This window comes from Schistocerca nitens, chromosome 3 (genome assembly GCF_023898315.1).
Source record: "Schistocerca nitens isolate TAMUIC-IGC-003100 chromosome 3, iqSchNite1.1, whole genome shotgun sequence".
Classification (NCBI taxonomy): Eukaryota; Metazoa; Arthropoda; class Insecta; order Orthoptera; family Acrididae; genus Schistocerca; species Schistocerca nitens.
Window position 1 is genome coordinate 781,326,103 of NC_064616.1, and position 25,958 is coordinate 781,352,060.

At 42.8% G+C, this 25,958-nt stretch overlaps 1 pseudogene; it reads left to right on the plus strand.

The window, feature by feature from the left end:
- The first annotated feature begins 5,399 nt into the window (after positions 1-5,399).
- LOC126250040 (5S ribosomal RNA) lies at positions 5,400-5,517 on the plus strand (annotated as a pseudogene).
- The last annotated feature ends 20,441 nt before the right edge of the window (positions 5,518-25,958 follow it).

Genomic DNA, 25,958 nt, shown 5'->3' on the forward strand with positions numbered 1-25,958 from the left:
CACACACACACACACCCATGCCCGATGGAGGACTCGAACCTCCGAGAGCCGGGCAAACCGTGTCATGGAGCCCTAGACCGCACAGCTACACCGCGAGGCTCAGAATTCGTATCGCCTATTACAGGTGATAACACTCAAACAATATTAGAAACATAAAGTTGTCTGAAAACGGAAGTAAACAGCAGCGAAAGACTAAATTCGAATTGTATTATACACTGAAGCGCCAAAGATACTGGTATAGGCCTGCGTATTCAAATAAAGAGATATGTAAAAAGGCAGAATACGGCGCTGCGGTCGGCAACGCCTATATAAGACAGCAAATGTCTGGCGCAGTTGTTAGATCGGTTACTGCTGCTACAATGGCCGGTTATCAAGATTTAAGTGAGTTTGAACGTCGTGTTATAGTCGGCGCACGAGCGGTGGGACACAGCGTCTCCGAGATAGCGATGAAGTAGGGAATTTCCAGTACGACCATTTCACGAGCGTACCGTGGATATCAGGAATCCGGTAAAACATCAAGTCTCCGACATCGCTGCGGCCGGAGAAAGATCCTGCAAGAATGGGACCAACGACAACTGAAGAGAATCGTCCAACGTGACAGAAGCGCAGCCCTTCCGCAAATTACTGCAGATTTCAATGCTGGGCCATCAACAAGTGTCAGCGTGCGAACCATTCAACGAAATATCATCGATATGGGCTTTCGGAGCCGAAGGCCCACTTGTGTACCCATGATGACTGCACGACACAAAGCTTTCCGCATCGCCAGGGCCCGTCAACACTGACACTGGACTATTGAAGACTGGAAACATGTTGCCTGTTCGGACTAGTCTCGTTTCAAATTGTATCTAGCGGATGGACGGGTACGAGCATGGAGACAACGTCATGAATCCACGGACCCTGCATATCAGTAGGGGACAAATCTTTTGGAGGCTACGTAATGGTGTGGGGCGTGTGCAGTTGAAGTGATATGGGGCCCCTGATACGTCTAGATACGACTTTGACGGGTGACACGTAAGTAAGCATCCTGTCTGATCACGGGCATCCACTCATGTCCATTGTGCATTCCGACGGACTTGGGCAATTCCAGCAGGACAATGTGACACCCCACACGTCCAGAATTGCTACAGAGTGGCTCCAGGAACACTCTTCTGAGTTTAAACATTTCCGCTGGACACCAAACTTCCCAGACGTGAACATTATTCATTATATCTGGGAAGCCTTGCAACGAGCTGTTCAAAAGAGATCTCCATCCCCCTCGCACTCTTACGGATTTATGGGCAGTCCTGCAGGTTTCATGGTGTCAGTTCCCTCCAGCACTACTTCAGACATTAGTTGAGTCCATGCCACGTCGTGTTGTGGCACTTCTGTGTGCTCGCGGGGGCCCTACACTATATTAGGCACGTGTATCAGTTTCTTTGGTTCTTCAGTGTATATCGCATTGAAAGGCTAGGCGCCAGTGGTTTGCGGCGTACTTATTGAGGTAAGAACTCTACATTATCTAGTGACGTTATTACAGATACCGAACGTGAAATAATTTGGATAAAGTTAAGCATAAATTGAGGGTCAAGCGTGGTAATCAGATGCTTTGAGAGGCCACCAGCGGCAGGAGCTGCAATCGCAGAATGCTTCAGAGACAATTTTCAGATTATTACGAGAGGGTTTAAAAATGGCTCTGAGCACTATGAGACTTAACATCTGTGGTCATCAGTCCCCTAGAACTTAGAACTACTTAAACCTAACTAACCTAAGGACATCACACACATCCATGCCCGAGGCAGGATTCGAACCTACGACCGTAGCAGTCGCGCGGTTCCGGACTGCGCGCCTAGAACCGCTAGACCACCGCGGCCGGCAAGAGAAGGTTTCCCGATCATGGTATTGTAGTAAGGGAAACAATTCAGCTTGCTAGCTATAGGATGGGAGAGTCATGCAGTCAAAAACTTTCCAAAAAAAGGGATTAGTGTGAGACTACTCTGAGAGTGAGTGCAATTTTATGTAAGATTGTCACTTACTACTTTTTAATATTTTACACCAAGAGTCGTCTTCACTTCTATTAGTAAGGGTGCTGATAACACACACACACACACACACACACACACACACAGAGAGAGAGAGAGAGAGAGAGAGACGAGATTGTTCTGAACGCCTCGACTAAAATTACTTCGAGCAGTCACAAAAAACCGACGTTTTAAGGGCGTTCATTACAAAATCCAAATAATTCAGTAGCAAAATACTCAATTCATGATTCGATTTCATTTGACAATTGTTAAAGAAGACACACAGACAAATTTTCACAAAAAGCTGCACCACGTTAAACTTGAGTTTCTCCCGGAGTAGAAAACGTTCAAATAATTTACGGGACTGCAGCCGGGTGATTCCTTAGACAACCGCCTATATTTCGACAAGTCAAAAATTTGTGTCCTGAAAGTGATAGGGTGTGTACCTAAAGAAATAGCGACGACTGTCGAAGACATCACACCGCTGGAATCTCGTGAGTTGTTTGAACAAGCTACGCCATACTCTTACCTCTCCATGAGTACGGAACTCTCTCAGCTTTAAGCTGGGCTTGTTCCACAGAGTAACATAGAGCTATGGACTTAGGACGGAGGTCTGCCGATTGCTTTGCGCAGATTTACGGTTTTGGTAATTTTCTAGAGCTTCCAATGGACGACTAAAACGGCCGTTTGGTGAAATAGGTGCCGGTAATTAGGCATCTGTCGTCGGGAGGCGCGCTGGGGAGCTCTCTAATTACCCCGGCGGCCGCTACGCGGCGCTAACCTCCCCCGAAGCCGTCCGGGCTGTAAAATAATTTGCGAAATGATTTCGTAAAGAATGGCCAGGTTAAGACGTACACCGCACTCTGGGAATTGCACTGAATATTAATGTCGCACTCTGCGGATATGACGGGCGCGCCTTAATCGATACGGGGCGCAGCTTACCTGGGTGCGGGTGGCGGGCGCATGCTGGTAGCGTAGCATTGCAGCCTCCGTGCGCTACTGCTGAGAAGCGCTACAGTCCGCCCCTAACCTACATAGGACATCCTCTAGTGACTAATCTTCAAATCTACACTTATTATACGATAAGGAATGCCCAAAAAGCTTAATAGCTTGCTTGTCCGTCTTTGGAACGAAATACATCACTGACTCTACATATAAGGGATCAGACAGTTTGTTGCCACGTTTGTGGAGGTATGTGGCATTAGGTGTATACGCACAGGTCATGCAATTTGCGTACATACGCCGGCCGCGGTGGCCGAGTGCTTTAGGCGCTTCAGTCCGGAACTGTGCGACTGTTACGGTCGCAGGTTCGAATCCTGCCTCGGGCTTGGATATGTGTGATGTCCTTATGTTAGTTAGGTTTAAGTAGTTCTACGTCTAGGGGACCGATGACCTCAAATGTTAAGCCCCATAGTGCTCAGAGCCATTTGAACCATTTTTTCGTACATACCAGGCCTCCGATTTGCGTACGCTGCAGATGGGTTCCATGGGATTTACGTCAGCAGAATTTGGTCGGCGGTATATCAACGTGAGTTCAGTATAACGCTCCTCAAACCACTGTAGTACGGTTCCAGCTCCGAGGCATGCACAGTTGTACGGCTGAAAGATGACGTGGCCGTCGGGGTAGGCATCAAACATAAAGGGATGCAGATGGTTCGCAGCTGTCACCGTGTCTTCGATTACTACTACAGGTCCCACGTTAGCGCAAGAAAATGTCTCCCATAGCATAATACTGCTCCCACAAGCCTGCGTCCGTGGCGCGCTCCACGTTTCTAGCCGCCGTTCACGTCAATGACGGCGTGATGAACGGTGTGCCCCGAAACACTTGTGCGTGCACCATAATTGTGCTGTTTCGACAAAGATGGCACAGATCATTACCTATCGTACTTTAGAAAGCAGACAAGCCTCCAGACCCCACGTTCCGTCTAGAGTAGTGAACGTCCAACCATTTAGCGCCTAGTGGTAGCTTCACTGTCCTACCTTTTTCTCTAGATACTCACGACAGTAGCACGTGAGCATTCGACCAGCTTCGCCATTTTCAAGATACTCGTCCACAGACTCTTCGCAATAATAATCTGTCCTCAGTCAAAGTCGTTTATCTCAATGGATTCCCCCATTTGCACCCCATATCATCGCTAGGGTGATTCCCAGTCCGTTTCTGCTCCGCTTACATACTTTTGTTACCGCGTCACCTGCCCGCAACGCCACTAGGCTGCATCCAGCGTAGCGGTGGGCAGTAGTCATAATGTTCTGGCTGATCTGTGTGCGTTATCGGAAAAAAATCGCAACATAAAAAAAGACTAATGAAATTTTGGAAATACATTTGTCTAGGCAACATATTTGTATGATTAACGTTGCAAGATTGCAGGTTAATGTACGCGTGAGGTACATTAATAATCAGTTTAACCGCCAGAATGTTGAATGTAATCATGCGAACGTGCATACTTTTGTTTTGGACAGGTGCCGCATGTCAGTTTGTGGGATGCAGTTCCATAGCTGTTGCACTTGGTCGATCAATACAGGGACGGTTAATGCTGTTGGTGAATGACACTGGAGTTAGCGTCCGATGATGTTCCATATGTGCTTGATTGGAGACAGATCTGGTTACCGAGCAGGCCAACGCAACGTCTTACAACAGCGTTATGTGCGCGGGCGTTAGTCTGTTGGAAAACACCCCCTGGAATGCCGTTCACGAATGGCTGCAATCACCAGGCTTACGTACATATTTGCCGTCAGGGAATCCACGAGAGTGCTCCAGCTGTCATACGAAATCGCACCACAGTCCAGTGGGTCTAGCACACACACAAGTTGGTCGTAGCTTCTCAACTGTCCTCCTTCTAACCAACACATGGCTATTACTGGCACAGAGACAGAAGCGGCTTTCATCAGAAAACACAACCGACCCACACCCCTCCCTCCAATGAGGTCTCCCTTGACACCACTGAAGTCACATATGGCGGTGGTTTCGGGTATGCGGAATGCACGCTACTGGGCTTGTCACAGTTCGTTGTGTCACTGTGGTGCCAACTGGTGCTCGAATTGCTGCTGCAGACGAGGTACGATGCGCCGGAGCCACCCGCCGAACACGATGGTCTCCCCTCTCGATAGTGCCAAGTGACCGTTCGGAGCCGGGTCTTCTTGCGACCGTACAGTCCCATGACCAACGCTGCCGCCAATCATGTACAGTGCCTACATTCCTGCCAAGTTTTTCTGCAGGATCATCCAACTTCTCGTAGCCGTATTAAGCGACCTCGTTCAAACTCAGTGATGCTTTGATAATGGCGTCTTTGTCGCCTTAAAATGCATTCTCAACTAACATCAGCTCACCACTTCGTATCTCAAAGGTAACTAACCCTCAAGAGCGTTAGAGCGTGTATTTAAAGCAAACCTGATTTGCATGCTGCCAACGGCCTTGTCGCAGTGGTAACACCGGTTCCCGTCAGATCACCGAAGTTAAGCGCTGTCGGGCTGGGCTAGCACTTGGATGGGTAACCATCCGGTCTGCCGAGCGCTGTTGGCAAACGGGGTGCACTCAGCCATTGTGAGGCAAACTGAGGAGCTACACGATTGAAAAGTAGCGGCTCCGGTCTCGGAAACTGACATGCGCCCGGGAGAGCGGTGTGCTGACCACATGCCCCTCCATATCCGCATCCAGTGACGTCTGTGGGCTGAGGATGACACGGCGGCCGGTCGGTACCTTTGGGCCTTCAAGGCCTGTTCGGGAGGAGTTAGTTTAGTTTGATTTGCATCCTCATAGTGGCTCTACGAGCGCCACTCGTAAGCGACTTGCTCGAAATCTGAATAAACATAATCTTTCTAATGTAGAAACACGCCCACCACTTTTCGTTTATGTTCCACAACTCCTTCCTGGTGTTGTCATTTTTTCCATCAGTGCATCTGGATATGCGAAACCAGTCCCACAATGTTGGAACACTGTCTTTATACCTGCAGGTTTCATAGACTTGGATGGACTGCAGCAATAGAAGCGCCCAGAAAACTGGGTACTTTAACAAACAAGGTAAATGCTTTAAGCGTTCTCTGGTATCTTAAGACCCAGTCAACGGTAAGTACGTGGGAAAGTATCGGAAGATCTCGAGGGATGTTCAAATGTGGTATGACATGTTCAGCACCACAAGGCCTGATTTGTAGGGCTACTGTCAACCTTAGCATAATTGTGGGAAAAGGTGAAACAGTATTCTGCGTGATAACCCAGAAAATCAATTCGTAGCGTCTTACACGGATCACGGATAAGTAAAAGTTAGAATCCTGATATGTTACACAAACGTTTATTGTTTGATACACAGCAAGCACTAGTTGTTCATATTTTGTTCGCGAATGACACAAGCACTTAGTTATGAGTATTTGACTTTTTAAACTAGTTGTATAGTATATGAACATAAGATATGTATTTAGAGTTGACAGCCAGCTTTTGAGTGTGCTGAAGGCAGCTCCAAGATGGCGCACGTGGCGGACTATTGTTTCTTCTGAGGCGCCGACACATCTGCAGCGTGTTTTGACATTTTCAGTTTCTTTGCTAGTCGTCTGTACTAGAAGCTGTCTTTTCAAGTATGGTAGTGCATCGCCTCATTCACGTGTGGATATGCGTGTCTGTTTTGATATGAGTACGGCAGATGATACGCACGATATGTGCACTTCTCACTACATTATTTGACTACTGACTGAGTAATACGTGGTATGTCACTGCTACCAGGCAACTGTGAATGGCAGTCTTGACCAGCATTGACTGGTTTACTGTTGGTTCCTGTGTATTAGTTAAAAATGGATAACCATGGTTCATGACGCCGGGACTATGGTACATTTTTTCTTGCTTATTGTTGCACAGTTAAATTGACATTAAAATCACTGTGATATCGATCACGGGTTCCTATTGGGACATATAACTGATAAATATTCTGGCAACGTCGATCATACCTTGAAGGAGTATTCAAAGGCTTCTGCTTTGGATATACTAAGTTACTTGACTAAAAATGAAAAACCAATCTTCGAATAATCCGCCATTGACGCAGATAAGCCGTTTATCGTTAGTTAAGACCGAAAAACCCGGGACAAATTCAGCAAGAAATCCAAAAATACTGATTACGACCATGTCTATGTGATGAACGTGGAGCATGAAAGTGCAGGATTACATATTTGCTAATATCAGCGTTTTATCCGTATCGACCAGCAAAATTTACAATTCATGTTCTTGTGAGCACACGATTTGAACGACTACTATTCGGCAACGTGTACTGAACTCCTTTATACGTCTCCTACCACAATCAAATTTCCGCAGTTGCGCTGTAGACCTAAATTGCTATTACTGAATAGCAAAATAACGCAGGTAACACTCTTTCGAGATAAAAAGTTCATAATACTTCACTGTTTCGTGAAGTGGCAGGCAAGCTCGTTTTGCGGTTCAATTAAGCATTAGTCATAAGCTACTCTTGACAAGTGTGTGATTCATTTCTATTATCAGGCAATATTTAATCTCCAGGACAGTTTACATGCATAAATATTTCTCACACGGTGTCCTGCATGAGTAAGTGTCACATCTAGCTGAATAGTGCAGGATTACATATTTGCTAATATCAGCGTTTTATCCGTATCGACCAGCAAAATTTACAATTCATGTTCTTGTGAGCACACGATTTGAACGACTACTATGCGGCAACGTGTACTGAACTCCTTTATACGTCTCCTACCACAATCAAATTTCCGCAGTTGCGCTGTAGACCTAAATTGCTATTGCTGAATAGCAAAATAACGCAGGTAACACTCTTTCGAGATAAAAAGTTCATAATACTTTATTGTATCACTTTCAAATCTCCCACTTAACAGTACGCACAATTATTATTATTGTTTAATGGCCACTTGTATGAAGTGCGGTCACCAATGTGGCAGCAACTATGGTATAGACAAAAGTTGTTTTCGACATACACTACACGAATTCTTGCGTTTTTTGATATTTTCACGTTAGAAATACGTGTGCGTAAATCTTACTAAGCTAACATGCACACATATTAGACTACGCCTTATTTCCTAGACGTTACGCATCTCAAGTTACGTCGCTACCAAACAGATGTTCCACACTGACTAAAGTAGAAACAATAAAACACTTCCGTATTTGAGCCAGCATGAACATACTGCGTTAAGCTGCGTGGTGCATAAAAGCGCTTCGTAAATAATTACAACAATGAATCGAATAAAACTGCCATCAACTCAAAAGATGGTTTGAATACCATCTGCTTTATTGGATTATTTTTGGAGATGGTGTGCCATGACCATTCTCTAACCAGAGAACCGAATCACTTGGCGTTTATAAAGGGGATAATAATTTAGCGTTTTACCTGATCACGGTACAACTAGACAATTTTCATATAAGTAGAACATTGCTAGAGACGAATGTCGTGATATTTGCTCAAAAAGTTCTGAAACAACGGAGAATCTAACTCCACACATCGAAAATAGTAATCTGGCTTCCACCACCGAACCATTCATTGCAGTATCATTATTCCTTTAATTAGGCAAGACTATAAAGAAAGACTGCCTATTCTCAATAAACTGTGCTATTTATTTCACAATTGACTCCATGTCTTAGGAACGTCATCTTTTTTGTTATAATAAATAAACATACGCCGTCTGGCTCACAACTCGTTATTACTGACTATCGATCTCAATCCGCGCTGCAGATCATCATCAGGTCTAAGTCGGAACAGGAAAAAGGCAACAACAGTAAAAAATAAGAAAATTGTGATAATACGAACACTGCAATCAACGGCTGTACAAATAATAGAATATTATATACCCAAACTTATTGGGCACCGCAAAGTGGAATTTGACAACAATGGTGTGAGACTAACGTAAAAAACGAGATTATGGCGAAAAAAAAATTGTATGGTCACGAGACGTGTGCATACAGCATAGGTTAGTACTTTAAAACAGTGTAAAAGGGATTCCTCCATCATATAACAAACATTATTAATAAAAATTAGAAATTAAAAGACACGTTAATATAATACATTTCAGTATGTGTGATGCGTTAGCAAATAAAAGATATAAACAACTGTAATAAAGAAGATGACAGTACATTATGCGTTGCACATTTTCGTTATTGTTTAATTTAAAAGACAGAACAAAAATTTAACAGACATGTCTAATTTGCATAGTTTGAGTCCTCCATCTGTTAAAATACGACTTTTAGCGGCAAACTACCATAATAAACATATTCACGTTTGCCGAACGAGGAAGAACATCAGGCATTGCACAACTACCGCAGCAACTTATCGGAAATATTAAGTAAGCGATACGGGAAAATTCATCCTATTCGTTAAGATTGTCAAGTTCGTTTCTTTTGGCAATATAAATTTAAAGCTCCTCAAGCAACTCATTATACCGCCTCTCGTTTGTTCTATGGAAAATCTTCACGTTATTGTCAATGCTAATGATTTGATTGTTATGCGCTGATAAATGTGTACCTAGTGCAATTTTCTCTGGGTAAGCGTATTTCATTAAAGTAAGTTTTAAATTTTAAACCCGTCTGTCCAGTGTAGTTGGCCACATATTATCTTATAAACATTCGAGTGGCAATACTTATTCTTTATCTGTGAGATGTTATGACGAAGCCATTTCCCAACGTATTTTCATTTCAATGGGCAACAGTTAAGTTAGATTTTCATAGGGCATTTTCAGTCTGATCAGAAATTGTGACACGGTATGTGATACAGACAAAATTACATTTCTTCCTTAAATTAGGTTCGTGTTTTCTACACTTCCATTTATTTTTGTATATTTGTAGCAATAGAGCTATCGTACACACTTGCTTCTGCAGTCTGCTTCAAGATCTTAATTTACTTATTTGTCTCGTCCTGTGCTGAAGGTAGTCGCATCATACAACACATCACTGAGTGAAAACAGGCTTCGTTATATGGCTCTTGGTAACTGGGTGGCACTATCGCACACAATTTTCTCAATGACTTGTACATTATCTTTTCCTGAAAACAACCGTTATTTAAAAATAGAGTATTTGCTGTATGAGGCATGTCGATGATGCAATAGATTTATTACATGAGAATGAGGGGGGCATCAAGCAGATAGCTGCAGAAATTTGTACAATGCATTTTAAAATAAAGTTTACTTTAAAAACAGAGAAAGATAATATCCTCAGTTGTATTGACTTAATCATCTGAAAAACTAATCTCTAACAAAAATTCAGCACCCGCCGGAAACGGACGTGCACCAGTACTGTAATATATGCGAAATCATGCCATCCTAAACGGTATCCTTTTATGTTGGGACATATGGTTCGTCATAGCGTCTCAGAGAAAAAGAATGAGCATTGACACTCCGGTGTTTATAAGTTATGTGATGACTGCCAAATGAACTATATTGTACATGTGTGGAAAATTTAAAACTCGCTTTAATGAACGTAAGCTTACCAAAACTAAAAATACACTAATACACCTTTATCAACATATAACAATCAAATCATTAATACTGACAATAACGTGAAGATTTCGCATAGAACAAACAAAAGACGATATCTTGACGTGTTTGAGAAACTTTAGATTTATACTGCTAAAAGAAAAGAGCCTGATAATATTAACGCACAGGATGAATTTCTCCGTAACGCTTAATTTAATATTTACGATAACTTGCTCCGATAGTTGGGTAGTGCCTGATGTCCTTCCTCGTTCGGTAAACGTGGATATGTTTATCATGGTTGGTTCAAAAATAGCTCTGAGCACTATGGGACTTAACATCTATGGTCATCAGTCCCCTAGAACTTAGAACTACTTAAACCTAACTAACCTAAGGACATCACACAACACCCAGTCATCACGAGGCAGAGACAATCCCTGACCCCGCCGGGAATCGAACCCGTGAACCCGAGCGCGGGAAGCGAGAATGCTACCGCACGACCACGAGCTGCGGACCGTTCATCATGGTAGTCTGCCGTGTTGGTAGGTGGGCGACGCAGACTGCAGCCTAAGGCATGCATACAGTGCAGTATCTATCGTCACTCAGTCTGCTATGGTAGTTGATGCACCCAAGCGGTCACTATTTTCTCAAACTATTTTCATTTAACACCTTTGTTAACTTGTAGTAACTGCTTGCTAAAAGCTACAGTCTTTCTTGTAACTATATGCCTTTTTCTCCCGTTTTTAAATTGCACTAAGAGTACTCAATGTATTTTAATTTTAATTTTTTAAATTAAGCAGACGCTTAAAGTTGTATTTTAACAGATGGAGGATTCAAGCTATGCACAATAGATATATTTTTAATTTTTTTCACTGGCTTTTAAAATGCATGAACAATAACGAAACTGTCAATGCATAATATGCAGTGAGGTTGTATATTACATTTGTTTTTGTCTTTTATTGTCTAACGCATTATGCGTACTGAAATGTATTAACATATCTTTTAATTTATAATTTTTATTTATAATTTTTATTTTGTGATGGAGGAATCTCTTTTACACAGTTTTAATGTACTAAGCTATGATGTATGCACACGTCTCGTGACTATACGATTTTTTTTCCCGCCACTTCCTTGTATTTTGCGTTAGTCTTACACCACTGTTGACAAACTGCAGTTCATGATGTTCTGTTACTTGTACAACCTTTGAGTGTAGTGTTTATATTATTACAATTATATAACTTCTTACTGTTGTTGCTTTTTTTCTGTTCAAGTTGGACCTGATAATGATCTACAGTGCAGATTGAAGCTGCCAGCCGGTAATAAAAATTGAGATCCAGACAGTGTTCGTTTATTTGTTTGACGTATTTATATATTAAATACGTCGGATCACCATGGAAATGCCTTAAACAAGAGTCTGCAGAACTGTACACATCTGAATGATTGCTTTAAAGTTGACAGTTACTATGCAACAATTATGTATGAAATGGCCGCGCGCAGAACCACGTTTTGAGGGGTCTTCATCCTCGGTTCGTATTTTAGATGGGGACAGGGGTCAGAAGTTTTGGTTTTGCGGCCATTTGTATAGAAATTCTAACATATTTCTTACTGTAGGTATGTTGCAGTACACTAGGCAAAGCTGAACTATGAACTGGAGCTGGCGCCGAGGCAAATTGTGCGGATCGATTAATTCCTTTTGCAGTACATTTTCAGTGAGCTGAAATTAATACTCAGTTAATGGTACTATTTGTATGTGCACCTTTCAAATTTTACGTGTAAAAATAGTCACCCTTAAATAACTGGAGTGACTGGAGCGAGACTGAAGGTGTTGGACCTCGGTCTAAGAGAAGTTTTAACCGTTTGAAATTATCTTACTTTGTATGGATTTTACGTACAAAAACATGCTTTTCTGGAAGTTTTTAAAGCACATCACTTCTATACGTCAGACTAGTACGAATAGGTTGAAACTTTTCAGGAAGGTGTTAAATGGGTCAAGTCAAAACGAACTTTTTTACGTGCCATAATCTTTGTTCGTTGTCGAGATACAATTATTTAAAGTGGAGCTAAATGTCAAAGTGAATAACTTAATTAAAAAAGGCCTCACATGCAGTAGGTAAAAAAGTTTTTCTGAGGGAAATAAAATTTCTGGGGCCTGATTTATTCCTTGGGGAAGCTAATTTTTTTTATATATCTGGGTGAGGGGGGCGCGGGTTGATTTTTTCCACAGGGGCACTATTTCCCCCCAAAACCCACCCCTTGTGACACGTATGGTGAGGCCTGTAAGAACAAATAGACACAAATTTATGTACTTCTGGAGAGTGTGATGCATCTGCAATAGGAAGTATCCGAGAGCGTGGGTGCATCTGTAACACGAAATATCGAAGAGTTGGGATGCATGCAACCTAAACTGTAATAATACTTTGTTCCACATTGCACAGCATGAAAAATGCCATGTAGGATGACATGGTGACATGTGTCATGTTATACAACATAACATAATGTATCATGTTACTTTACTTGACGTGAAGCATTATATTACATGACGTTGGTACTAACACTGACAAGTAAAAAGGCGTGAATATGTAAAGATGTTTTGATTTATGTCTTTGAAGTTGCCAGATAAGGCGAAAAGTTAGTTCCTTTCTTTTAAATCAATAACACTGCTCAGGATATATTCGCCTTATTGTGTTATATTAGTAGCATTTTTTATTCTGGTGATAAATATGAGTGACTGGATTAAAACAAAGCAGAAGGCTTGATAAAACTGGTCATTCCGTGATCAATAAACATAATTTGGCTGGTTACAAAGATTTTTGCCAGCAAACATTACTTACGTTTATTTTGATTCACATTCCAGTTGCCGATTAATGTCATTAGGAATAAGGAGATAATTTGGAAAATTATTCAGTCTCACAACTGTAGTGACCACTGACATAGAAACGAACTGAAGATTCACGTATGATCTTCCTACTCAAACATGTTATATAATATGCACATTTCACTTACGTTGAAAATTTTCCTTCGTTAGACACAAACGTCTGCCCCGCCACAGCATTATTGTCTATAGATAAAGAAATGACGTCAAGGGTAATTTATCAGCTTATTATTTAGTTTTAATCATGCAGTTATTAACACTGTTGTGTATAAGAAATTTGAAGGAAGAACGAAAGATTTGGGATTAACGTCCTCTCAACGACGAGGCCATTATATAAGGAGATATGCATGGTTTCAGGAAAGGAAATAAGACGTGTCGTTTTCACAGGAACTATCCTGACATTTCCTTCAATCGATCTACAGAAGCACGGAAAACCTAAATGCGTATTGCCAGACGGAAATTTGAAGCACCGGTCCCATGAAATCGAGTCCTATGTCTTACCAGGACATATCAGAGCTCGGTTTGAAAATTTCAGTAATACGAATGACTTCAATGGTTCGCTCATGAACAGGTCATTTATGGAAAAAATGTATTGCCCGATCCTGACCGAGCAAGTGGGTGGAGTTATTTAAGCAGTGGAGTCCCATCCATTGTGAGCAGAATTCAGGTCGCCGATCGATCATTCAGATTTAGATTTTTCGTGGTAGCCGTAAAGTTGTATAAGTGGCAGTTGAAATGACTCTTTCGAAGTGGTAACAGACGATATCCTGCCGCATCATTGAGCAATGAGAGCTTGTGCTCCTTCGTAAGACATCGTCGTTGCTGGAAGGTTTATCCATACGCTGAACAATTAAAAAGAATCGTAGATGAAATGGTGACAGAAATTTGCGTTTAGTGAGCGCTCACTCACTAGCAAAGGGTTACTCATGATTTTTCTATTACAAAGATAAAGGAACCATCAGGAGTACATGCACACGCATCTTTTCAGAATCTGTGACGATATACAGGGTGTTCAAAAAGTCTCACCGCAGTGCCGTATGTTAGCCGCGCGGGCCGTATGATTGTTCGCCTGCCTGGGTTACGTCCCTTCAAGTGGACTCTCCCAACATTCGACTGTTTCGTTTATTTCAACCAGCGTCAGTAAAAATGAATATTCAATAAATTAATAACTTGTATTTCAACGAGTTTCATTTCGGTATATTTACTGCGGAATACGGCACGCGCGGCTAACAACCATACGGCACTGCGGAGAGACTTTTTGAACACCCCGAACCACGATATGTCTCGCCTACCTTGCGATCAAAATAAAATCAGGGTGTGTTTATCAGAAATTTTGTGTGAAGCATTTCGTGGTACGTATCAGTCATCTGAGGATGCAAGTGTAACTTTTAGTTATGTCTGAATCGTGAAATATTAGCTCATAAATTGCAACAGACTTACTAAAATAGAGACTAGGAAAGGTTATTAACAACAAAATTAAACAATCACCTCATTATGTTTAAGTAGTATATCAATCGCTTTTCAAAATACGGCTAACCTAATCTGCAGAAGAACTACGATGTTAGTTGGATATGGGCTTTTGGCTTTATTGAGAAAAATAAATATACACGGTGTTTCAAAATTCCTATTACGAGTGGAAAGAACTTAGTCGATCAAGTTTTGATACGGAACTCATGTCCGAAAACGTCCGTCTGAATGTAAAATGAAAGTCTTTGATCGGATTTCTTTCAAATCTGACGCTTCACGGTTCGCACACAAACTGAGATGAGGGTGCCATCGTCAGTCCCTGTCGTAATTATGGCATCACATACCATTTTTGTCCGACGACGAAAACGACTGTGTGAAACTGGTACGCTCGCCCAGTTATGTCATACAGCCCAGTGTTGCGCATACGCAATCGAGCTGCGACTCACAGAGATGCTTCTCTGTGCCTCACAGAGATTCAAAGCTGTACCACACAGAGGGAGCATAGCACAGCATTTTTTAATTAAAATATGTGTTTTTTCCGTTAAATCATGGCACACTTAATTTGTGATCATATACAGTATAATCACCAGTCAAGGCACTTGTTCACAGACAGTATGACCCTTACACCAGACATAGACATATTAATCTTCACCGACCTTACGACGACCACGAGCAAATGCAGTCATTGGCCTATTACAATAAAATTAAGCATTACCGAAGTCTATGTTTGCCACCTTTACAACATGAAAGGTACGGTAAGTAATAACAGCAGGCTCATTAAAACTTTCAAGACCACCAACAGACGCAACTGAACCAACTCTTAAAACAGCAACAGTAAACCAACCGTTCATAGCTAGGAGGTTTGACTGTGGTGCTCCACGGACGCGCCGCACTCTCGGCTTTGAAGACACTCTATTTTGTCACGTAGAAGAGAACCCGACGACGAGTACTCAAAACACCCCCCGTGCCATGGGCTCCTGTACAATACACAGGTCAGAGCTCATTGTCTCCGTTATATAAGTACTGTGAAGCGAGAGATATGTAAGTGATCCCAACTCCAACCTTATTTTACATTACAACGGTTCATTTCCGGAAATAAGTTCCTATTCAAAACTTCAGCTACTAACTCCCCTCTGCAACCCTTCAGAGCCTATGATAACTTTAGAACATCCTGTATTGAGTTTTTTCCACATTAATAATCACTGAATATTCACTGCCTTAATCATTTTGTGGTCGAAACTCTTTCGTTGGCCACGTTTGCTTCCTAATATGAAATAAGGAAATGCGGTTCTTCCTTGAGCAAACACAATTTTTCTGTTTTACTACCCATACATGTTTCAGAGAAGTTTCCTCATCTTCAGCGGGTTTTATTTATTAGCAGTTGTACAATATACAAATAATGTATGCGTTGTGATATTTATCAGTTTTTTTGAGATTATAGTATTTACATTAGTATAAGTATTGAAGAAATATTAACATGAAGTGTAAATATGTACCTTATTATTACATAATGGTGACAACAAGTCAGTGTGGTATTTGCAGCACAGCTGCAATCACTACCTTCTAGTATGTCACCTGCAATTTGTAAGCGTTGATCGTTGTTTTCTTACGTAATTTCTCACACATTTTTAAGGTCAAATATGATATTATCGATTTTTCCTTTTTTTCTTTCTGTTTTACGACTGTCGTTGTACTGTGTTGTCTTGTAAACAAAGATTTGCTATTTTAATATCTGACTAGCATTTTATTGGTTACAGTATTATTTTCGAAAAAAGTATTGATATACACGCCGAGTCTGATAAGGCTTTATGAAATGTTGGTTGCGGAGGGTGAGCAGAACATACATGCAAATGTGTGCGCTTACTTTTTGTAGATATCGCGTTTTCGTACTTCTACAGGATGCATGAGTGGAGCTTCCTGATGCATAGTGTTTCACTGTTTGATGATTCAATTGTTCTGACATATTGTTCTGGGTGGAAATTTTCAATTTTGCAGCGACATTAGGCTCTGGGGTTTGTGTCTTTGTGTATGTGTGTGTGTGTGTGTGTGTGTGTGTGTGTGTGTGTGTGTGTGTGTCGACTTTCTGATCATTCCCTTAAAGCTAGGAACAGGGTTCCATTGCGTAGTGCTGTGTATTCATTCATCACTTCTTTTCCTTCCACTATGGCTTTTTCTATATGGTAATTTTCTGGTATTATGAGTTTCTATGCAGGGCTATTGCTGTATTTAAGAATTTTTAAATCTGTGTTTATGTCTGTTGATCTGTGTTTCTTGTCATGAGATTTTCTTCAAATGTGGAATGACTTCTGTTACTCAAGTGCCTTTCTGTGTTCAGCGTATCTGATGTTGCAATTTCTTCTTGTTTTCCATTATAAACTGAGTTTCAGTCTTGACACATGATCCCAGATGTGTTGTGGTTGTCTGTGTTAGTATTAGTTAGCCTCAGTTTCTTTCGTATAGAGTTGTCTGTTCTGTAGGCAATTTTCAGCCCACGGTTTTTGAATATATCGCCTATTTTGTGAGCAGCGTTGTTGTTGTAGGTGAGCGTGTGCCATTTCTTTGTTCTTATCGATGCTTCCTTTTCAGATGTGTTGTGTGTGTGTTTGTGGTCGATATGGTTAAGTTCTCAAAATGGCTCTGAGCACTATGGGACTTAACTTCTGAGGTCATCAGTCCCCTAAAACTTAGAACTACTTAAACCTAACTAACCTAACATCACACACATCCATGCCCGAGGCAGGATTCGAACCTGCGACCATAGCGGTTGCGCGGTTCTAGACTGTAGTGCCTAGAACCGCTCGGCCACCCAGGCCGGCCGTTTAAGTTCTGTGTGCCTGTCGTATATTGGTGTTGATCTGTTTACTGCTTTATGTTTGGTGCACTTTGCATTTTGGTTTTAATTTTTTGGCTTAGTTTGTATATCATGTTTGTTTTGTGTCCATTGTCAACTGCTATTTGTTTGATTACTTTTGTAGTTGCCCTCATTGAGGAGACTTTTATTCAACCAGTGCAGCATGTGTTGGCACCCAGCTTCCTTGTGAGTAATCGGATAGTTTGACTGCTGATGTGTTGTTGTGCTTGTGCTTGTGCGTTTTCTGTGCATGGGAAATTGGTATTGGTTATTCTGTCTGTGTACTGTGATGTATAAGAAATTGAGGTTTTTGTCCTTTGATTCTCAGACGAATTTTATCTGTGGGTGAACTGTGTTTACATCATGGTCAACTTGTATGGGGTTGGGTGTTTCATCTAGAAGGCATATAATATCATTTACATAATTATACGAGTATATTATTCTCTGTTGTTCGGGTTTCACTACGGCTTCAAATATTTCGTTTTCAGTGTAATTTAGGACGATGTTGATAGGGTTCTACTAATTGGCTTGCTGCAAAATATTTTTTTGTTGTATATGATGATGGTCTAGTGCACCCTTCGTTTCTCATTGAAGTAAATTGTGCCGCCATCAGCTGGAAAGAATCATTGGCATAAAAAGACAGTACGGTTCATTCAAATGCATTTTTCCTACTGATTTGTGAATTCCATATGAAAAATCAGTCGGTCTATATTTGTGCTCTCTCTCTCTGAACAATGTTTCGCTTCACGGATGATCCACGGATGATTTTCACGCACGCGCGCACGAACACCCGCACACACACACGCACACACACACACACACACACACACACACACACACACGAATGCGAGCGCGTACGCACTTCATTACAGGATGGGAAGTCCTTTCAGTTCATGATGGATGGTGTATAGAATCCACAGCGAGCTTTCTGAGGAACCATACCAACATTTGCCTTTCGTTGTTGAACTTAAGCTTGGAAACTCTATGTCATGGTACTCAGACGTGAGTATGGAACCTGCTACTCCCGAAAGCATCTAGCGTACCGTAACCTACTTGTCAACTGTCTTATCTCATATTTACAGCCATAACCATGGCCATAAATACTAATTAACCCAGATAACCTACCCCCATGAACCATGGACCTTGCCGTTGGCGGGGAGGCTTGCGTGCCTCAGCGATACAGATGGCCGTACCGTAGGTGCAACCACAACGGAGGGGTATCTGCTGAGAGGCCAGACAAACGTGTGGTTCCTGAAGAGGGGCAGCAGACTTTTCAGTACTTGCAGGGGCAACAGTCTGGATGATTGACTGATCTGGCCTTGTAACAATAACCAAAACGGCCTTGCTGTGCTGGTACTGCGAACGGCTGAAAGCAAGGGGAAACTACAGCCGTAATTTTTCCCGAGGGCATGCAGCTTTACTGTATGGTTAAATAATGATGGCGTCCTCTTGGGTAAAATATTACGGAGGTAAAATAGTCCCCCATTCGGATTTCCGGGCGGGGCTACTCAAGAGTACGTAATTATCAGGAGAAACAAAACTGGCGTTCTACGGATCGGAGCGTGGAATGTCGGATCCCTTAATCGGGCAGGTAGGTTAGAAAATTTGAAAAGGGAAATGGATAGGTTAAAGTTAGATATAGTGGAAATTAGTGAAGTTCGGTGGCAGGAGGAACAAGACATTTGGTCAGGCGAATATAGGGTTATAAATACAAAATCGAATAGGGGTAATGCAGGAGTAGGTTTAATAATGAATAAAAAAAAATAGGAGTGCGGGTAAGCTACTACAAACAGCATAGTGAACGCATTATTGTGGCCAAGATAGACACGAAGCCCATGCCTACTACGGTAGTTCAAGTTTATATGCCAACTGGCTCTGCAGATGATGAAGAAATTGATGAAATGTATGATGAGATAAAAGAAATCATTCAGGAAGTGAAGGGAGACGAAAATTTAACAGTCATGGGTGACTGGAATTCGAGAGTAGGAAAAGGGAGAGAAGGAAACATAGTGGGTGAATATGGATTGGGGGAGAGAAATGAAAGAGGAAACCGTCTGGTAGAATTTTGCACAGAGCATAACTTAATCATAGCTAACACTTGGTTCAAGAATCATAAAAGAAGGTTGTATACATGGAAGAATCCTGTAGATACTAGAAGGTATCAGATAGATTATATAATGGTAAGACAGAGATTTAGGAACCAGGTTTCAAATTGTAAGACATTTCCAGGGGCAGATGTGGACTCTGACCACAATCTATTAGTTATGAATTGTAGATTAAAACTGAAGAAACTGCAAAAAGGTGGGAATTTAAGGAGATGGGACCTGGATAAACTGAGTATACCAGAGGTTGTACAGAGTTTCAGGGAGAGCATAAGGGAACAATTGACAGGAATGGGGGAAAGAAATACAGTATAAGAAGAATGGGTAGCTCTGAAGGATGAAGTAGTGAAGGCAGCAGAAGATCAAGTAGGTAAAAAGACAAGAGCTAGTAGAAATCCTTGGGTAACAGAAGAAATATTGAATTTAATTGATGAAAGGAGAAAATATAAAAACGCAGTAACTGCAACAGGCAAAAAGGAATACAAACGTCTCTAAAATGAGATGGATAGGAAGTGCAAAATGGCTAAGCAGGGATGGCTAGAGGACAAATGTAAGGGTGGAGAGGCTTATCTCACGAGGAGTAAAATAGATACTGCCTACAAGTAAATTAAAGAGACCTTTTTGTGGAAGGAGTATATAGAGGGTCTATACAAGGGCGATGTACTTGAGGACAATATTAGGGAAATGGAAGAGGATGTAGATGAAGATGAAATGGGAGATGTGATACTGCGTGAAGAGTTTGACAGAGCACTGAAAAACCTGAGTCGAAACAAGGCCCCGGGAGTAGACAACATTCCATTAGAACTACTGACGGCCTTGGGAGAGCCAGTCCTGACAAAATTCTACCATCTGGTGAGCAAGATGTATGAGACAGGCGATATACCCTCAGACTTCAAGAAGAATATAATAATTCCAAACCCAAAGAAAGCAGGTGTTGACAGATGTGAAAATTACCGAACTATCAGTTTAATAAGTCACAGCTGCAAAATACTAACTCGAATTCTTTACAGACAAATGGAAAAACTGGCTAAAGCCGACCTCAGGGAAGATCAGTTTAGATTCTGCAGAAATGTTGGAACACGTGAGGCAATACTGACCCTAAGACTTATCTTAGAAAATAGATTAAGGAAAAGCAAACCTACGTTTCTAGCATTTGTAGACTTAGAGAAAGCTTTCGACAATGTTGACTGGAATACTCTCTTTCAAATTCTAAAGATGGCAGGGGTAAAATACAGGGAGCGAAAGGCTATTTACAATTTGTACAGAAACCAGATGGCAGTTATAAGAGTCGAGGGGCATGGAAGGGAAGCATCCCCGATGTTAGTCAATCTGTATATTGAGCAAGCAGTAAAGGAATCAAAATAAAAGTTCGGAGTAGGTATTAAAATCCATGGAGAAGAAATAAAAACGTTGAGGTTCGCCGATGACATTGTAATTCTGTCAGAGACAGCAAAGGACTTGGAAGAGCAGTTGAACTGAATGGACAGTGTCTTGAAAGGAGGATATAAGATGAACATCAACAAAAGCAAAACGAAGATAATGGAATGTAGTCAAATTAATTCGGGTGATGCTGAGGGAATTAGATTAGGAAATGAGACACTTAAAGTGGTAAAGACGTTTTGCTATTTGGGGAGCAATATAACTGATGATGGTCGAAGTAGAGAGGATATAAAATTAGACTGGCAATGGCAAGGAAAGCGATTCTGAAGAAGAGAAATTTGTTAACATCGAGTATAGATTTAAGTGTCAGGAAGTCGTTTCTGAAAGTATTTGTATGGAGTGTAGCCATGTATGGTAGTGAAACATGGACGATAAATAGTTTGGACAAGAAGAGAATAGAAGCTTTTGAAATGTGGTGTTAGAGAAGAATGCTGAAGATTAGATGGGTAGATCACATAACTAATGAGGAGGTTTTGAAATAGACTGCCCAGATGTACGAATACCAAGGGGCTACCAACGGCGTCTCCTTAACGACCGTGCAGCGTACACTGGTCAGCCAAAGCATTATGACCACTGCCCACGGCGACGCGGTAACAAAACTATGTAAGCGAAGCAGACAAAACGGGTTATCACCCTAGCGAAGATATGGACTGCAAATAGGGAAATCTGTTGACATAAGCGACTTTGACAAAGGACAGATTATCATTAAGCAGAGCTATACCACATTTGTACAATGCGTTTGCAACTTGAAATTGGTTTTGTAAAAATCTCTTTTTCGAAACGCGTCATTAAAAAGAGTGGTCACAAACGTACCCATGGCTATTTTAGTATTATCATAGCGTCCATAACAGCTATTCTCATACTCCTGTCTAGTATCAACATGAGTGCGCGCCTCATTCACGATTTTACATCGCAAATGCGAGTTGCATACAGGTATTTGTTGTTATTTGTTACGCTAAGAATTCTCTCGGCCTAGGTTCAAATGGCTCTGAGCACTATGGGACTTAACTTCTGAGGTCATCAGTCCCCTAGAACTTAGAACTACTTAAACCTAACTAACCTAAGGACAACATACACACCCATGCCCGAGGCAGGATTCGAACCTGCGACCGTAGCGGTCGCGCGGTTCCAGACTGTAGCGCCCAGAACCGCTTGGCCACTTCGGCCGGCCTCTCGGCCTAGTAATCAACCTGACTGTACAGCATCGGTGATCAGTTGTCTTAGCGGGCGATACCATTTGACACCGTCCGGTGGAGCCTTGGACGCCCCTTTAGCTTAGAGCCCAAAGCAACCCTCTTCCCTCTTCTGCCAGGAGTCAATGAATAGAACTTCCGACTCTCTCTATCTCCTCTTGTCTCCTGAGTTAGGGCTCCCCACTGACGTTCCTCGGAAGTTCATGAACAACCTATTTCGGTCGCTATTCATGCTGTAGGAAGTGTGCATAACAAAAGCACGGGAAATAACGTTATGAATTACCTCGAAGAAAACGATTTAATGACAAGCAACCAACACGGAGTCAGAAAATCATTGCAGTGATAACATCCATAGCAATAAAATTTGACTCCGAATGAAGATTTCTGAGAGTATCCCTCAATTACGCTGCACTATTTTTAATGAACAATTTACTGTAGAAAGAATCAGACGAAGGAACAACACATGATATTTAGACTTTGCTATCAGCATAATAACTTAATTTCTACAACTGCTTCTCTTGATGATGAGAAGCCCTTCTACAACTTCGGGTCACTTTAACATCCTCAGGCTTCAACCAACCAAGCTATGTCCTGATATTCTTGAAATATACTCTTAGGCACATGTTAAAATGGCACGCCTGAAATTCCTGCAGTTAAAATATCTGCCTTAGTTACCCGAAGATTATAAGAAAACAGCATCACTGATTTCGAAATTCATCTGGCGGTATGATGAGAAAGACGTCGAGTAGAGTGTAGCATCTGAGCGAGGATCTGCAACCGAACTCGTAGCACTCACGCAGTTTTCGTTCGTTGCTGAACCCCTTAATTCGACTCAAGTTTTATTTTCGACCTTTATTGTTTCGACAGTCTTTAATTTTGACATTCTTCGCGTCTTCAACAGCGAACCTGTTTGAGCAATAACAATTATCGACATCCCATTAGTATCACACGGGTTCACCATTTTCTGCTCGCAGCCCTGCTGCATTATACACTCCTGGAAATTGAAATAAGAACACCGTGAATTCATTGTCCCAGGAAGGGGAAACTTTATTGACACATTCCTGGGGTCAGATACATCAAATGATCACACTGACAGAACCACAGGCACATAGACACAGGCAACAGAGCATGCACACTGTCGGCACTAGTACAGTGTATATCCACCTTTCGCAGCAATGCAGGCTGCTATTCTCCCATGGAGACGATCGTAGAGATGCTGGATGTAGTCCTGTGGAACGGCTTGCCATGCCATTTCCACCTGGCGCCTCAGTTGGACCAGCGTTCGTGCTGGACGTGCAGACCGCGTGAGACGACGCTTCATCCAGTCCCAAACATGCTCAATGGGGGACAGATCCGGAGATCTTGCTGGCCAGGGTAGTTGACTTACACCTTCTAGAGCACGTTGGGTGGCACGGGATACATGCGGACGTGCATTGTCCTGTTGGAACAGCAAGTTCCCTTGCCGGTCTAGGAATGGTAGAACGATGGGTTCGATGACGGTTTGGATGTACCGTGCACTATTCAGTGTCCCCTCGACGATCACCAGTGGTGTACGGCCAGTGTAGGAGATCGCTCCCCACACCATGATGCCGGGTGTTGGCCCTGTGTGGCTCGGTCGTATGCAGTCCTGATTGTGGCGCTCACCTGCACGGCGCCAAACACGCATACGACCATCATTGGCACCAAGGCAGAAGCGACTCTCATCGCTGAAGACGACACGTCTCCATTCGTCCCTCCATTCACGCCTGTCGCGACACCACTGGAGGCGGGCTGCACGATGTTGGGGCGTGAGCGGAAGACGGCCTAACGGTGTGCGGGACCGTAGCCCAGCTTCATGGAGACGGTTGCGAATGGTCCTCGCCGATACCCCAGGAGCAACAGTGTCCCTAATTTGCTGGGAAGTGGCGGTGCGGTCCCCTACGGCACTGCGTAGGATCCTACGGTCTTGGCGTGCATCCGTGCGTCGCTGCGGTCCGGTCCCAGGTCGACGGGCACGTGCACCTTCCGCCGACCACTGGCGACAACATCGATGTACTGTGGAGACCTCACGCCCCACGTGTTGAGCAATTCGGCGGTACGTCCACCCGGCCTCCCGCATGCCCACTATACGCCCTCGCTCAAAGTCCGTCAACTGCACATACGGTTCACGTCCACGCTGTCGCGGCATGCTACCAGTGTTAAAGACTGCGATGGAGCTCCGTATGCCACGGCAAACTGGCTGACACTGACGGCGGCGGTGCACAAATGCTGCGCAGCTAGCGCCATTCGACGGCCAACACCGCGGTTCCTGGTGTGTCCGCTGTGCCGTGCGTGTGATCATTGCTTGTACAGCCCTCTCGCAGTGTCCGGAGCAAGTATGGTGGGTCTGACACACCGGTGTCAATGTGTTCTTTTTTCCATTTCCAGGAGTGTATATGCAATAACACCAGCTACAGTGTTCAACTAACAGTAACTGAAGGAGATAGAATACCATTTATCTAATCGATAAACAAGCATTACTTCGATGCAGGACCCAGTGAACGCGCAGTCCGTTGCCATCTTCGTAAAAGAAATGTTTATTACAGAAGAAAGATAGTGTTTGCAAACACACTCGGGCTCGGTGACGCGTCAAGCAGCAAGGTGTCGACACATAGGAAAAAATGCCAGAGCTCAGAAGTCCATGTGACGTGTAAGGTGGGTCAGTGATGACACATTGGCACCAAATTTCACCAAAATTATGCCCAACGCCAACGTGAACGTTTCACACGATGGGAAGATCGTTACTGTCCCTCTTACCCACAGTTCGCACCTTCTCTTGATGCCTCTATGATGGAGGTCAGAACCGAGACGCCTCGCGTTAAAATCACATGGTTTCTTACGGGTGGCCGAGTAAAACACTTCAGACACATCGCCGCTCAGAACCGAACGAAAACGCCCCAGGTGGTGGTATAAAGAGTCAACGAAACGATTCTTTTCCTTGGGGCGTTGATTCTCACACATTTTGTGGTCGAAAACGACAGTTGGCAGTGTGATAAGTAACAGGACGAAGTTGTGTACAACAATTGACACTGGTGACACCACCTGTACGAATCAAACCTTCTGTAAGGACACCTTGTGTCTTCACCCCATTGTACGTGATCGTGCCCCTTTGACGTGCAGTGCGGCCGTAATTTTTGCTCTGATATACAGGGTGGAACCGCCGCGAACCGTTCAAAACCATCCGACGACATTTGAAAGTCATCCGAAGCAACAAAGCGTGTTTATGCTTTTTCAGTACACCAGCAGCGCGACAACATGATCACTTGAAGGGGGACATTGACGTGCCCCTGAATAAAACGGAAAACTGGCCCTGTAAGCCTAGTCAGTCCGACAACAACACCCTCATTGCCATCTGCCCATTGTTTTTCATTACTTTAAAAGTGTACATGTACAGAGACAATTCGTGATGGAGTCCGAGTAGCCTGTAGGCAGGCTACGCTTCGGCTCCAGTCCCTGCTAGCGGCCATGCGGGATTGGAGGGGTGTTAGGGAGTTTCCTGCCTGCAGGCGGCTACGAATCTGTCACGAGTTGTCTCTGTACATCTACATTTTTAAAGTGCTGAAGAAAGATGGAGGGATGACACTGAGAGTGTTGCTGAAC